This window comes from Planococcus citri, chromosome 2 (genome assembly GCF_950023065.1).
Source record: "Planococcus citri chromosome 2, ihPlaCitr1.1, whole genome shotgun sequence".
NCBI classification, from domain to species: domain Eukaryota; kingdom Metazoa; phylum Arthropoda; class Insecta; order Hemiptera; family Pseudococcidae; genus Planococcus; species Planococcus citri.
The window spans coordinates 57482382-57496931 of NC_088678.1; the positions used below are offsets into that span (position 1 = coordinate 57482382).

At 33.4% G+C, this 14550-nt stretch overlaps 1 protein-coding gene across 1 annotated transcript in view; it reads left to right on the forward strand.

Annotated features, from left to right (window-relative positions):
* LOC135836631 (uncharacterized) overlaps positions 1 to 14550 on the forward strand; it is a 68496-nt gene that overhangs the window by 40068 nt on the left and 13878 nt on the right. The window lies entirely within an intron of this gene.

Sequence of the window (14550 nt, forward strand, 5' to 3'; positions counted from 1 at the left end):
CTACAGACGCACCTGCATCGTTAAATGCCAATTATATAAGTGTAAGAAGAAGATACGACGACTACCTGCGCCAATGAAGAACAAAAAAATATCGAGAAATATCACTTTTGTTTCTTTCTACGGGAATACCTATCTTCAAATACTTGAAACGCTTTTGTGATTTCTACTACTTTTTCCCTTTTCTACTGCATTCGTTTGAAGCATATACGAATAGATACTTGAAATAGTCAAGATAGGTACGATTTTCGAAGTGTTTGAGGTTCTTAGGTGACCTTGAGAGTAGGTTATGTCCGATACAATGAGTTAACGTTTATTTTTTTGTCGTTGACAAGAAGAATTAAAGAAATCTCGTACAATATGGTGAAGTTGTAGGTACGTCTATCATTGATATAGATCTTAATCCTGCCGAATGAAGTATGTAAGCGTGGATATGAAATTTGCAGTGAAACCGAAGATGTTATATTGATTGGTGACAAATGGTGATATATTGTTGTCAGGTAGTAAGGAGCATGTCTTAATATTATTACGAAAGATAATCGCATGATCACAATAGAATGTATGGCGTTTCAAATGCCCAGCCAAATTCTATAATCTAACGTACTGATTTATTTGTAATTGAATTTCTATCCTAAAAAATACCACCGTCTATTTAAAAGTTCAACACCTGGACTTACCGACACCAGCAGACCAGCTCAAGAAAAAAAAGAAAAAGTAGATTTTTTCAGCCAATGCTCAGATAGAAAGTGAGGGAAGAATAGAACCACGATCATACAAACTTAATATGTACAAGCTAATCAGAAATTTCAAAAAAATTGACATTAAAAAATTGATACAAAATTCACAATGAAATGAATAAAAAATTAACTCTTTGGGCGAACTTTTCAGATTCAAAAATGAAAAATTCACACACAATAATTATTACGAAAACGAATTAGAAGTAGAGTTATGGAATGATACATACAAATACCAAAAAATCAATAGCCTACCGGCAAAATCACCTAATTTTTTTTTAATTTTTAAAAAACGAAAACCATGCAATACCGATAAGTTGGCAAATGAAAAACCGGTTTGCAAAATAATTATGTACTTACGAGTAAACTTACTAATAAAATTTTCAATATTGATAGGAATACCGAAATTATTTTGAGATTGGTATTTCGGTATTTTAAATTTTTTTCTCTGATTTTTTTTTGGCTTTGGCACTTGCAGTTTGGATTTTTCATTTTTGAAAAAATTCAGCTGGAATTTGGAGTGTTTTTCTACTAAATTTCTGAAAAATCTTGCTTTTTATTACCAAAAAAAATCAAAAATCTCCAAAAAGTCTCACTTTTTCAATAAAAATATCTATGCTGAAAAGTTTCATTTTTTTGCCAAAAATTACTTATTGAAAATTGTTGATTTTCTGCAAAAAATTCCAGAAAGTCTTATTTTTCTTCCAAAAATTGGGTGCCTCAAAAGTCTCGCTTTTTCGTCAAAATGTTGCTTTCTTGACAGAAATTGAAAAAAATTTTAATTTTTATGTTTCGAAAATTACAGAAAAGTTCTACTTTTTACCAAAATTTTGCGAAATAAGTAAGGGTAGAGGCACCAAATATGGACCACTTTTTTTTGGAGGATTTCCACTTGAAAACTATACTAGGTAGGGGGTAGAAACCTCCACAAATACTTAAAATGAAGTTCCATCCTTCCACTAACACTGTACAAAACTTCAGGGGTGAAGGTCAACTTTAAGTATGTTTTTTTTATTGTTGAGTGACCAGTGTCAAAATGACAGTTCAAAATTTTGGACGCCTAACATGGACCACCTATAAAATTTTGAAATAAACATACTTTCACATTTTTTCAAAACGTCATATTTGTAGAAATGAACAAAAAAACGTATTCTTAGCAGTGCAGGTTAATTTTGAATATTTTTCTCAAATTGTTGAATGATGAGTGTTGAAATGACAGTTCAAAATTTTGGACGCCTAATATGGACCACCTAAAGAATTTCAAAATAAACATATTTTTACGTTTCAAAACATCATATTTATTTATAGAAATGAACAAAAAAAAGTATTTCAAGCATGCCCCTTTTCAGCGGCTGTAAGAAATGATGAAAATGAGTAAAAAAATTCAATATCACAGGTGGTCCATATTAGCGCACCCCATTAAAAAAAAAACTCTCACGCAGTAAGCGTGAGAAGACCGACTTTTCGTAAAATAAATATCTTTTACGAACGAATTGATCCACTGTTATTTAAACAGTGATTCGCGAACGAACTGATTCGTATAAGTGACTTGTTCGTGAACGAATCGATTTGTACAAGTGACTCGTTCGTGAATGAATCGATTCGTATAAGTGACTCGTTCGCGAACGAATCGATTCGTATAAGTGACTCGTTCGCGAACGAATCGAATCATACAAGTGAATCGTTCGCGAACGAATTGATTCGTACAAGTGAATCGTTCGCGAACGAATCGATTCGTACAAGTGAATCGTTCGCGAACGAATTAATTCATACAAGTGAATCGTTCACGAACGAACCGATTCAGACATGTGATTCGTTCGCGAACGAATTGATTCATTTACTCAATTTTCAATGAATCATTCGCGAACGAATTGATTCGTATTAGTGACTCATTCGCGAACGAATTTATTCATAAATTAAAGATTCGTTGGCGAATGGTTCTTTCAAAAAATTGATCAATTCGTTCACGAATGATTCACAAAAAATTGAGGGTCGTATACTTAATAGGAATCGAGCAAACCTAGTGAGATTTCAAGTTTCATCGAAATCAGTTCAGCCATTTCCTAGGTAATGAGTTTTGAAAAATTCTGAAAAAAAATTTTGTCGCTCGACAAATTTGAAAGCTTTGAGCTTTTGAAAATTTTGTTTTCGATTACGCGCGAAAGCTACGAACTTTTGGATCATGGTGCAAGTGCGAAATCATAGGAATGGTGATGGACTTGTGATACTTCAAGTTTCAGAAAAATTGGTTCAGTCGTTACTCAAAGTAATGATTTTTAAGTGAAAAATGTCGAAAAAAAGTTTTGTCGCTCGATAAACTTGGAAGCTTCGAACTTTTGAAACACGATGATGGTGACAAATTGTCCGGCTAGTATCCAAGGGCTGACATTTTGAGTTTCATCAAAATCGGTTCAACCGTTCCTCAGAAATAAATTTTTAAATGAGTTTTTAAGTGAAAAATGTCGAAAAAAAATTTTGTCGCTCGATAAACTTGGAAGCTTTGAACTTTTGGAACTTGATGATGATGGCGAAATCTCCGCTAAGTAGTGTAGTTCTGAAATTTCAAATTTGATCAAAATCGATTCAGCCGTTGCTGAGAAATTAAATTTTATGTGTAAATTCACCTCATCACATACGAGTACTTAAATATTTAAGTAAAGACTTGGCACACGAATTCATTTAAAATTGAACTTTTAAAAAATCATTTCTCAGGAACGGTTGAACCGATTTTGATGAAACTCAAAATGTCAGCCCTTGGATACTAGCCGGACAATTTGTCACCATCATCGTGTTTCAAAAGTTCAAAGCTTCCAAGTTTATCGAGCGACAAAATTTTTTTTCGACATTTTTCACTTAAAAATCATTACCTTGAGTAACGACTGAACCAATTTTTCTGAAACTTGAAGTATCACAAGTCCATCACCATTCCTATGATTTCGCACTTGCACCATGATCCAAAAGTTCGTAGCTTTCTTACGTAATCGAAAACAAAAATGAGCTTTTTCAAATTTTCGGGGGGTGACTTTGCACAAAATTTTTTAAAAATTTAATTTCTCAGCAACGGCTGAACCGATTTTGATCAAATTTTAAATGTCACAACTAGGCTACTAGCCGAACATTTTGGCATCATCATCAAGTTCCAAAAGAACGCAGCTTCCAAGTTTATCGAGCGACAAAATTTTTTTTCGAAAATTTTCAAAACTCATTACCTAGAAAACGGCTGAACCGATTTTGATGAAACTTGAAATCTAAGTAGGCCTCTACGATCTCTATAATTTCGCATATTCACTTCGATCCAAAAGTTCGTAGCTTTCGAATTAAATCAAAAATTCAAAAAAAAAATTGTATATATATATCTCTATATATACACATGAAAAGTGGTATTACGCAGCCCATACTAGATAAACCTCAGACTTTTTGCGGCCCATCTGGACTTTTTGCAGCCCAGTACCGGGCTGCAAAAAGTCTATTCTGTTTTCACTCGCTACAGGCATTAAAAAACAAGCCAACCCAGCGTGTATATGAGGCAGAATACCACTAAAGACCTGCATTATCCGATTTTATGAACTTGGCGTTACACGCACAAGCTATTCGAGTTCCTCACCTCTCTGGAAGTGAATGAAAACATTTTTTTGATGGTGGAAAAAGTCTGGGGAATATCTACAAAACATACACTTGAGTGGGGAGCCCTCCTCAAAAATTGAAAATTGAATTACAAGCCTAAATATAAGTCTTTCTCCAACCTGATGGAGTATATACCTTCTTTTCATGGCCCAGCAGTGAGCTGCTTTGAGAACACATGGAAAAAATCAGCGTGCCTCTGGTAGTGCAAACCAAACGTTGGTCCGCAAAAAGTCAGTGAAATGTCATGGGCTGCGTAATGTATGGGGGCAATCTATGTATATCTATATATATAAACCTTATATAAGGAAACCTGAAATTTTGGGAATGAGCCTATCGTGATCCCAGACCCTCGAAACGCAAAGAAAAGTCACTCCCCGACCCAACTTCCACTATCGCAACAAATACAATACTCCACTTTTCTCCGAAAAGTCGGTAAAACTTTGCACCAAAAGTTTCTGTACATACCCTCATTTTTAGCAAAAACTGATCACTCCAGCAGAAACTACTTTGGTTTTTTGTTCTGAACTCTACCTTTTCTTTTTTTACGATTAAATTCAAGTTACAAGTTGGAAAAAGTGGGCAATCCGCGTGATAAAGCACCCTTGGTGGGCGAGCATACTTTTCATTTTTTATTTTGCACTTGCAAACTTTCTCATCTTCGAAAACTTCATGGAGTTTCGAGAAAAACCCCAAAGTAAAAAAATATAATGTAGATTCGGTCCTATTTCAATGTTTTAGCATTAGATTAGAATACTGAGGTGCTCACTGACCGACGAGAACTGGCGCTGGTCCATATTACGGACTGGTCCATAATTAGTACCCTTACCCTTAGTTCAATTTTCTGGCAAAAATTAGGAAAAATTATGACGTTTTTGCCAGTAAATCAGCTAGTAGACAGGTAATTGTCAAAAAGTCCACTTTTTAAACAAAACGTGAATTTTTGATCACTTTTTTGAACTTTAGTGATTAGTAAAGTTACTTTTTTTGAAAAAAATTGAGTAAGCCCTTTAATATCAAATAAAACATTTTCAATATTGAGAAGAATACCGAAACCAAATATCGAAAACCGAAATAAAATCCATGTAAGGTAAATATGAAATAACAATACCGAAAATCGAAATTTTGAAGTGGGAATTGAAAAATACCGTTTTAGCCACTGCTTGTGAAATACCAATACCGTTTTGTTTCATCGTTCCACAACTCTGATCAAAAGTTGGAAAAAAAGCACAAAACTGTTGAAAAACGGCTGAAATAATTTGAAAAACTCTGAAATTATTCAAAATTTAAAAAATGGAAATTTTGAGGTGGTGAGAGGAGGTGATTCTACTATTTTTTCTTGATGCAAAATTGCATTCAATATACCTACGCTCACATTGGGACCCCTCAAAGAAAGTGAGAGCCTGGAGTAAGGACCTCGGCCATCCTCAAGTACTTTCCATTGTAAGCAAACTTCTAAACAGCATCACAGCCAACAGAAAATGTTTTGGATTCACACAAAAAAATCGAAAGATCATCCAACAATGGCACCACCAGATCAAATTTAAACAGCTAAATTTCATTTTTCAATTTTTGTATAATTTTTAAACATTCAAATTTGACCAAATTTCCGCGGAAAAATCAAAATTTAATAAAATTACGATAGAATGCTGAAATTTAATCAGTGTTTATGAGCCCTCCTGAAGCCTATAGTAGACTTTTGGATTTTAATTCTGTATTGAAAATATGCTGAATTTCAGTTTGGCACTTAGAACAATTTTCCGAAAGCTAGAAAAATCTAAACAAAACTACCACTAGTCGATTCAGGAGATCAAAAATACAACATGAACTAAATTTCAGCTTTCAACCTCAATTTCGCATCCAAAAAATACTCAATGGAAAACTAAAAGTTTAAATTTTGTGGCTTAAACTCCACAAGTAGGTACACTCCATCAGAGTAATTGAGCATCATTCCAAACATTTGCTCCTTGCTCGACATAAAATTCTGGTAAAAAAATCATACCATTCAAGCTCTATTTTTCCTCAATTGCAGTTGCCCTATTGATGGAATTACTCACCTCGTACGTTCTTGATCGTCAATGTAAAAATAGACGTACCTAGACCCACCCGTACTTGGATTTATGAAGAATTTCTAACACATTCGAACGAGGTGGAAGTACCAGGTACCTAACAACGTATGTCGGTTATCTCGAGCTTGGGGCCATCATTCTTTCATATCACCACCCAAACCGTTTGATTATCTTATTAACGAAATCCTACGAATATGAATTTCGTGCCGGAGATAGATAATTTCACACCACTGTACACAATCCACCATAACTACATCCCAGTTCTAAGGAACACCTACAAAAAAACACATTCCATCCTCCACCCACTCCGATATGATATTATTTTTTGTTCTTTTCGAACGCCATCGTCATCTCATCGATAATATGAGAAAATCGTGACACTTTGTATCGGATGCGATGCGACGCGACGCATGTTACGGATCATTAAAACTCGTTGATGGTCCAAATTAGTGATGCGACGCGACGGCGAAATTTTACTACATTAATTCGGACATTTATACCTACGTACTCGGTATAAAATTGAAAGCAATCTCCAGCATCATGTACGATATGAATCAGTATATACTCGTACGTACGTCCAGTCTGTGGAAAAGAGAAAATTCGTAGGCATATGCGCTTGTACTTTTACTCGTACTATACATATTAATCCCATGTAATAAGTCTTAGCATACATATAAGTAACCTAAATATATTTTCCTTAATCTGGTAGGTGTAATCTGTGGTATATAAGCGGGTATTTATGGTCGATGGTCAAAAATTTCGAGTTCGACGTGAAGTTATCTTTGGCAACATATGTCGAACGTCAACGTTCAACTTACCGGAAACATCGCTGGTAGTATACTCGTGTTTAGACTTGATAATGAGTTTAATTGGGATGAAACCCGATTATGGTTTTTCAAAGGTTTCTTCAGACATAATTTCCTATCGAACCGATCGCATCGCATCGGTTTTCTCGTTATGCAGGTGTTCTTCATCATCATCGTTGTCGTCGTCAAGTGTGCGTTTTGTTACACACCTATCAATTATTATTGGTAACTAGTTGGCGGCTCTTTTACCCGCATTTTTAACTTTTTTTAATTATTCCACTTGTAGTATGTACACATTAAAAGTAGGTACTACGTTCGGCAGGGAGCTCCGCAGGCTTAGTTCATTCACCATTTCAATACATAGGTACGTATACATACCCGGAGGTACTAGGTATGGAAAAATTGCACTGCCACGAGTCCCCTTCCTTCTGACACTTTTTTTAAATAGGTATTTATTATTTGTAAGCATCGGTACAATTAATCGTTAAATACGGAACGTGGAACGTCTGTCGAACTAAAGTGCAGCTCGACTCGGCGCGATGTTTATAAACACACGCGATGGTACTCGCGCGCAATCCGCGATCTGCCTTGTGCGGCTTTTTAACGCCATATCACATGGTTCGCACATTTTTCATACTCTAGTTACACCGGCTATATACTATAATTTCAAGTATCAAGGTGAATACACGCGTTTAAAGAGTTGTAATTAACGCCAGCGTCATAGATAGGTATTATACTTACTGCCGCGTCCGCTGACAAAAAAAAATATCGTATTTATGGCCTTATTTTACACGCTGTGTTCGATGTAAGGAATAAAAAAATAAATAATGAAAAATCAAACGCGTCTAATAAGCTTCGAATTTATATTTCGCCATCGTATAATTAGTCGATTGTTAATTAATAAGGTGTAAATGGAACGAGTATCCCTGCTTCCTCATCATGTGTTATCCAACGATGAAGCAGGTAGTTTTAGATTTTTTGAATATTTTTACGACTCGTCAATTGGATCACACGTCACAATATCAGCCGTTATTGGTTATTGTGGTATTTTTCCTTTCATAATTGGCGAAATATGTTACGTTAATTATTGCCAATGTAGGAATTCGTCGCGAGAAGAATTTTCGTATCGATTTCATCGTGTATTATTGTGGTACCACTGTATTTCAAATCGAGAAATTGATTTTGAATTTATATTTATCTTCTCCTTGAGATATTTCCGGGGTTTAAAATCCTCTGCGGTTAAGGATATATTAAATCACTTTCATAAATTTTATTTTAAGAAGATCGATTGAAATGCAGTTCAGTTGGCGTTGGAAATCATTTGAAAATTTAATAAAGTGACCTTCCTACTTTCAATAGAAAAACCCACATTCTGAAAATAATTTGAAATTGTGACTGATTTATTGTGAAGGCTTTAAACTGTGCAAACCTTAAAAGGTTAACATTGTTTATAGGGTGGGCATCTGGATGTATGACAAAAATGGATTCGAATAATTTCAAGAGATGGAATTGTTATTGAAATCTACCTCGTAAATTACTTACATTTTTAAAATTAGAAATTAGAAATATGTGAGAGAATGGCTGAAATAGAAATATTGCTTAAGAACGGGTCAGATAAAAAATAATTTTGCACATACTACCTATTTAAAATTTTTTCAATAATTTTCCCAGTATTTTGGAGAACTTTACATCACTTGATTAATTTTTGAAATAAACTTACATGCATGAATGATTTTTGTAATAAGTATGCAGATAAGTAAAAGTACATATCCCCAATCATCATTTGTACCTATTTTAGCATAATATATCAAAAACTCTCTTTAAAGCTCATTTAAAGAGGTAGAGGGGGAGGGAAAAGAGGACAATTGGAACAAATCTCCGATTTTCTGGAGCAGTTCAGAAAATAAAATTAAAACGTGAGATAAACAGAAAATCATCAATCGTACGAGTACGAACGATGAATTTCTAAAATATTCTTTTACCAAACTTGCAAAAAGATCTACCTTTCTATAGAAAAAAACAATTTAGTCGAAATTGCAACAATAAAAAAGCTTGTTTTTCTATGAAATTCCAAAAAGTCTCGTGTTTTTTCAGAATTTCCGGAAACAAAACTTTTTTTTGGTTAAAATTTCCAAAAATTTTCGCTTTTTTGTCTCAAAAATGTTTTTTTGTGTCAAAATTGGATCTGATCGGATCTGAACAAATCCAATCCGGTGAAATTGAATGCATGGAATGCCCGGATCTGATTTGATCAGATCTGAACATTTTCGCCGAAAAGGTTCAATCTTCGAAATTTTTCATAGCAACATTTTTACAATAAAATTTAAAGAGATTTCGAATGGTGTAAGACTCTTTGTTTGATTCCTTTTTTGAAAATGAGTTCAAAAAATCATCAAATACGGTCTTTCTCCAAAGGGAGTTTGTTCAAACTCTCTTTAAGTCCTTCAACTCTTTTTCCATATTAATATTTTTACAAGTATCAATACCTATCTATTACAAAAGTAAAAGTAATTAAGTATATGACCCTTCAACGTCCTAGATAATCAAGCAGATTATAGACTATACTTATACAGAAGAATAAAAAAAGAATACTCTCAATTTCCTCAAAACAATGTTGATTCAAAATCAAATTTAAAGATGCAACCGGAAACAAAAGACCAATTTACATAATGGAAATTTTCTACAAGATTTTCACTCAAAAATTTTTTCGTTTTTTTTATGATCTACAAAAAAATTTAAACACAAACTCAACAGCTCAAAAACAATTTCAATTTTAAAAAATTTCATTAGAGAATTTTGAAATTTAGAAAAAATTGTTTAAAAAAACCTGAAATTTTAGAATCCTTTGGATTGGTACTAAAATAAAAATTTGGCTAGAGAGCAAAAAAGAAAAAATTTAGAAAATTTGTTAAAATTCCATTTTGTAGTTTATGGCAATGTAAAAATTGAAAAATCATTAAATTGAAGAAGATTTAAATTTACTTATTTATACTTATGTATCTACTTTCCATACAAGTCTAGTAGGTAGTACATGAAAACGAAAAGTTTTTCTGTTCGAAATGTTTTAAAAATTGAGCAAAAAAGTTCCAAAAGACTTGAAAAAGCATCAAACTCTTTAAAAACAGTTATCTGTGCAGAGTCCGATCATTTTCCAGTTTCTTCAAAATGAATTGAATTGGCTGAAGAATTAATCGTTTCAAGAAGAGTTTGCCCAATGATTGTAGGCGATAGCATAGGATATGTGAGGAAGGATCTTCTTCTTCCTGAGCACACAAAATCGATTTTTCAGGGTGTCTAACAAAACTCCCAAACAAAAAATCATGACTTTTTCACAACCCATTTTCACATTTTTACCGCATGGAAAATTGAAAATACCCCCTCCCAAAAAAATTAAAGAATTTGAAACTATACGACGACATTTTTTTAAAAATTGAAATGCCACAACATTTTGCAACTGTTCATTTTGCGTTCATTTTTCGCGTCTCTCGAACCCAGTAAATAAGTAGGTATAATAGCCTCAAGGCGGTACCGAAGTCGTTTTTCGGGGGGGGGGGGGGCATAAAAATGCCAACTCGTGAATTTTTTGCCTTAAAATTTTTAACTCAAAATACTTGAAGAATGAAACATAGAGGCCAGCAAAACTATAAAAAACAATATTTTTGTGTGATGAGTTGCTTGTAAGATGTTTATCGTTGTGTTTCAAAATTTTGAAATTCGAATGACGATTTTTTTTGAAAAATTTAAAATTGAAAACAAAAAGCAAACAGAACGAAGCGAAGCGAGGGCAAAAGCTCTAAAAAAAAATCAGTATTTGAAGAGGTATAACGATGTTTTTTGTGCGATGAACTACTCATAAAAATTTGATTATTCTACTTCAAAATTTTAAAATTCGAATGATGATTTTTTTTGAAAAATCCAAAAATGAAAAATAAGTAGTGATGTTATGAGCATATGCTCGCCGAGCAAATGCGCGCAATTGCGGGCATATGCGCGCATTTGCGCCCAAAAATTTTGAGCAAATGCGCAAAATATGCGCGATGAAAAAATCATGTGACATATCAAAACACACGCCAGAGGTCGCTATTGATGAATAAACTAATAAAAACGCTATCAACTCAACTCACCTCCCCCAAAGTCAGAAAATGAAATGATTTGAGCCATTTTTTCTTCATTTCATAACAATTTCTCGGTAAAGAATGATGAATTTGGGTTTTATTTGATTCTCAACGTTTAAAATATTTGACAGAAGTGTTCTTCAGAAAGTTCTGCTGTTTTCCTCTTTTTTTCATGATGTCCTGCTTGTTTGATACTTTGTAGCCTACTAGATCACTTCTTTTATTTTTTAATCATGAAACAGTCAGAATTTGAGGCTCTTCCTTCTGAAAAATATTCAAGTATTTTTGGAAGAAAATGGTAAACCTTAAATGATGATTCCAGGTGATTCTAATAGGGTTTCCCCATTAGTGGAGAAATCCTACAAATTTTCGTACTACCCATATTTCATTCTTTCTTATTTCCTTACTTTTTTTTTGGAAGTATGAATTTCTAAAAATTTTCTGACAAGTGATGTTAAATTTGAGGGAAGGAGGAAATCATCTAAACATCTAGAAAATTTTGAATTGAAAAAAATTGAAATGCTTTCTGAAGTAGTAAAAAGATAATATCGAACCCCTCCCCTGACCATTTCATTCAAAATATAAAATTTGAACAATTTTCTTGCTATTGTCGTTTTTACTGCTTATTCTGCAACTAAGGAACAAAAATTTTAGGGCTCCCCTTTCTAAAAATATTGAGGTAGGTATTTTTGGAAGAATGGCTTGTTTTTTCATATTTTGAATCAAACATTTTTAAATTTCCATTTTATTCTTCCCTTATTTTGGAAATTTTAATTTCTAAAAATTTTCACTCAAATGATAATAAATTCGGGGAAAAAATCCAAACATTTGAAAATTTTGAATTGAAAAAGAAATGAAATCAAAATATTTTCTAAAGTAGTGAAAAAAATTGATTGCAATAATATTGAACCCCTCTCCCTTCCTTTTAAATAAAATATGAGAAATGGTCCTTTTGCCCTATTTTTTCATGCTTTTCCATTTTTTGAACAACTTTTCTTGTTGAAAATCACAAATAGAAGCAAATAACATCCATTTGCGGAATTTGCGGGCAAATGCGCGCATATGCGCGCAAATGCTCACCTTGCGCGCAGGCAAATGAATATGCGCGCATTTTAACATCACTAAAAATAAGAGCAAACGGGGCGAGCGAAGCGAGGGCAAAAGCTCTCTAAAATCAGTATTTCAAGAGGTATAAAAAACGTGTTTTTTTGTGTAATAAATGAAAAAGTTTATTAATTTTGCTTCAAAATTTTAAAATTTATTTTTCATTTTTTGTTTTATTGTTGTGTTTTTTAAAAAAATTTCAAGTGTGTTTCGAGCAAAATTCATGAATTTTTTCATGACTTTTCATGACTTTCATGGCCATTAGACGCCCTGTTTTTTTTTCATGTTCTAAATGCAGCGTAATAATAAGTTTTTCTCCTGAAGGCTTTGATTTTATGATGTTTTGCCAGCAAAAATTAAAAAGCTCAGCTTTATTGGACCATTTATACACAAATTTTCAAGTGTAAACGCCCCTCTGAAAAAAAGGTGAAAAAATTCAGCAGGTTAAGTCCACATTTTGGGCCCTCCTGGCGCAGTTATCACTCAAAACCTTTTTCCCAGACAAAATTTCAATGTTATGATCACGTTGTCAGTTTCAGTTCAATTTTCAACCATTTTAGAATTCCCTAAAGAGACAAAAATGGTCTTAAAAAACAAAACAAAAAAAAATTAACAAAGCGTCGTCTGGGAAAAAGAACTCAACCAATAATTTTCGCACGTCAGAAATGCACGAATTATTTATAGAATTCATAGAAAACATTTTTATAAAACTACGAGTACCCTCGTTAAAAAAAAATACGCGATAATTTTATAATCTGAATTCCTCCACCGTATCATAAAATTCCACTCAAACCGCCATCATCGATCGGAATTTCTCTCATTCTTATCATTTACCTAACCTTCAATAAGGGCCCCTGAGTACTCGGTTCATAAAACAATGCTTCGAAATTTTCACTTCGTATAGGTATACGACTTTGTACATTAAACCGCGCGCCGACGATGGTTGTGCTTTTACATCTAAGTACCCATAATACCTACACGAGCACACATACTCGAGCTTCATACGTGCATATTTTCTCTACGATATTAATATTCAACAGATGAGTACACGCGTTCATCAACTGAGAGATGGCGGCGGCTTAATGTACTTTCTATTTCAACACAACCGAGCCAACAAATAGCTAAGAAGAAATATGAAAGAAGAAGAAAAAAAAAGGGTCGCAAAAATAAGCAATTGTTTACTCAACGTTAACTGTAATATCTCTAACTAAGGTTCCAGTGCATATAACATAGGTGGAGGCGCATCTAGAATAGCGGGAAAAATTACAAATTACCTTGCCTACGTATCTACGTGTGAAAGTATCCGTTAAATATCGCATTTATCTCTAAAGAAACTTACACCTGAGAATTGATCTACGGTATGTAAAGATTTAATGAATCATGTGAGTTGAAAATTATTACTGTACATGGTTACAGTTCACCACGCAGAAGTACTCTAGGTATAGATTAGGTACCTCATCTACCTATCTCAACGCATAGATAATATTAAAATTAGAGTTTATAGCGCCATCGTTAAAAAGAATAAAAATTGCCCATTCCGTTAAGGGAAAAAAATGCAGGAAAAAAAAACAAATACTTGAAAAAATAATATCAAAAGGAATGTCGTATACATTAATAATATTTTAATTGGTAGTTTAAATCGTCTCTAAACATTTACACTTTCAATATAAATGATGGTCGGGTCAGGAATCACATTTTTACGACTGATACTATAAAACAGTAGCTAAAGTTATCTCGTATACTACACTTCACAGAGTACGAGTAGCAGAAACACTTTATTTACCATCGTCGTGCATATATAGAAATACGTAGGTACGAGTAAAATGCGAAAAGCAAAGCAAAACCGGCATTTTTATCGTTTATTAATTCAACTAGTAAATATTTATACGTGAAACCCTTATAGTAATATGTACAAAAAAATGACCATTTATTGAGCCCTCTTTAAACACAAATATCGACGACTCCGCAGTCAGGTGTTCGGCGCTAAAGAGCAGATTTGTTTCGACGATTTTTCACACAGAAAGAGCATGGAGAAGGGTGAGCGAGATGTTGGCTGTACTTACACGATTTTTTTTTTACCCGAATATGAAATATAACATTTGCA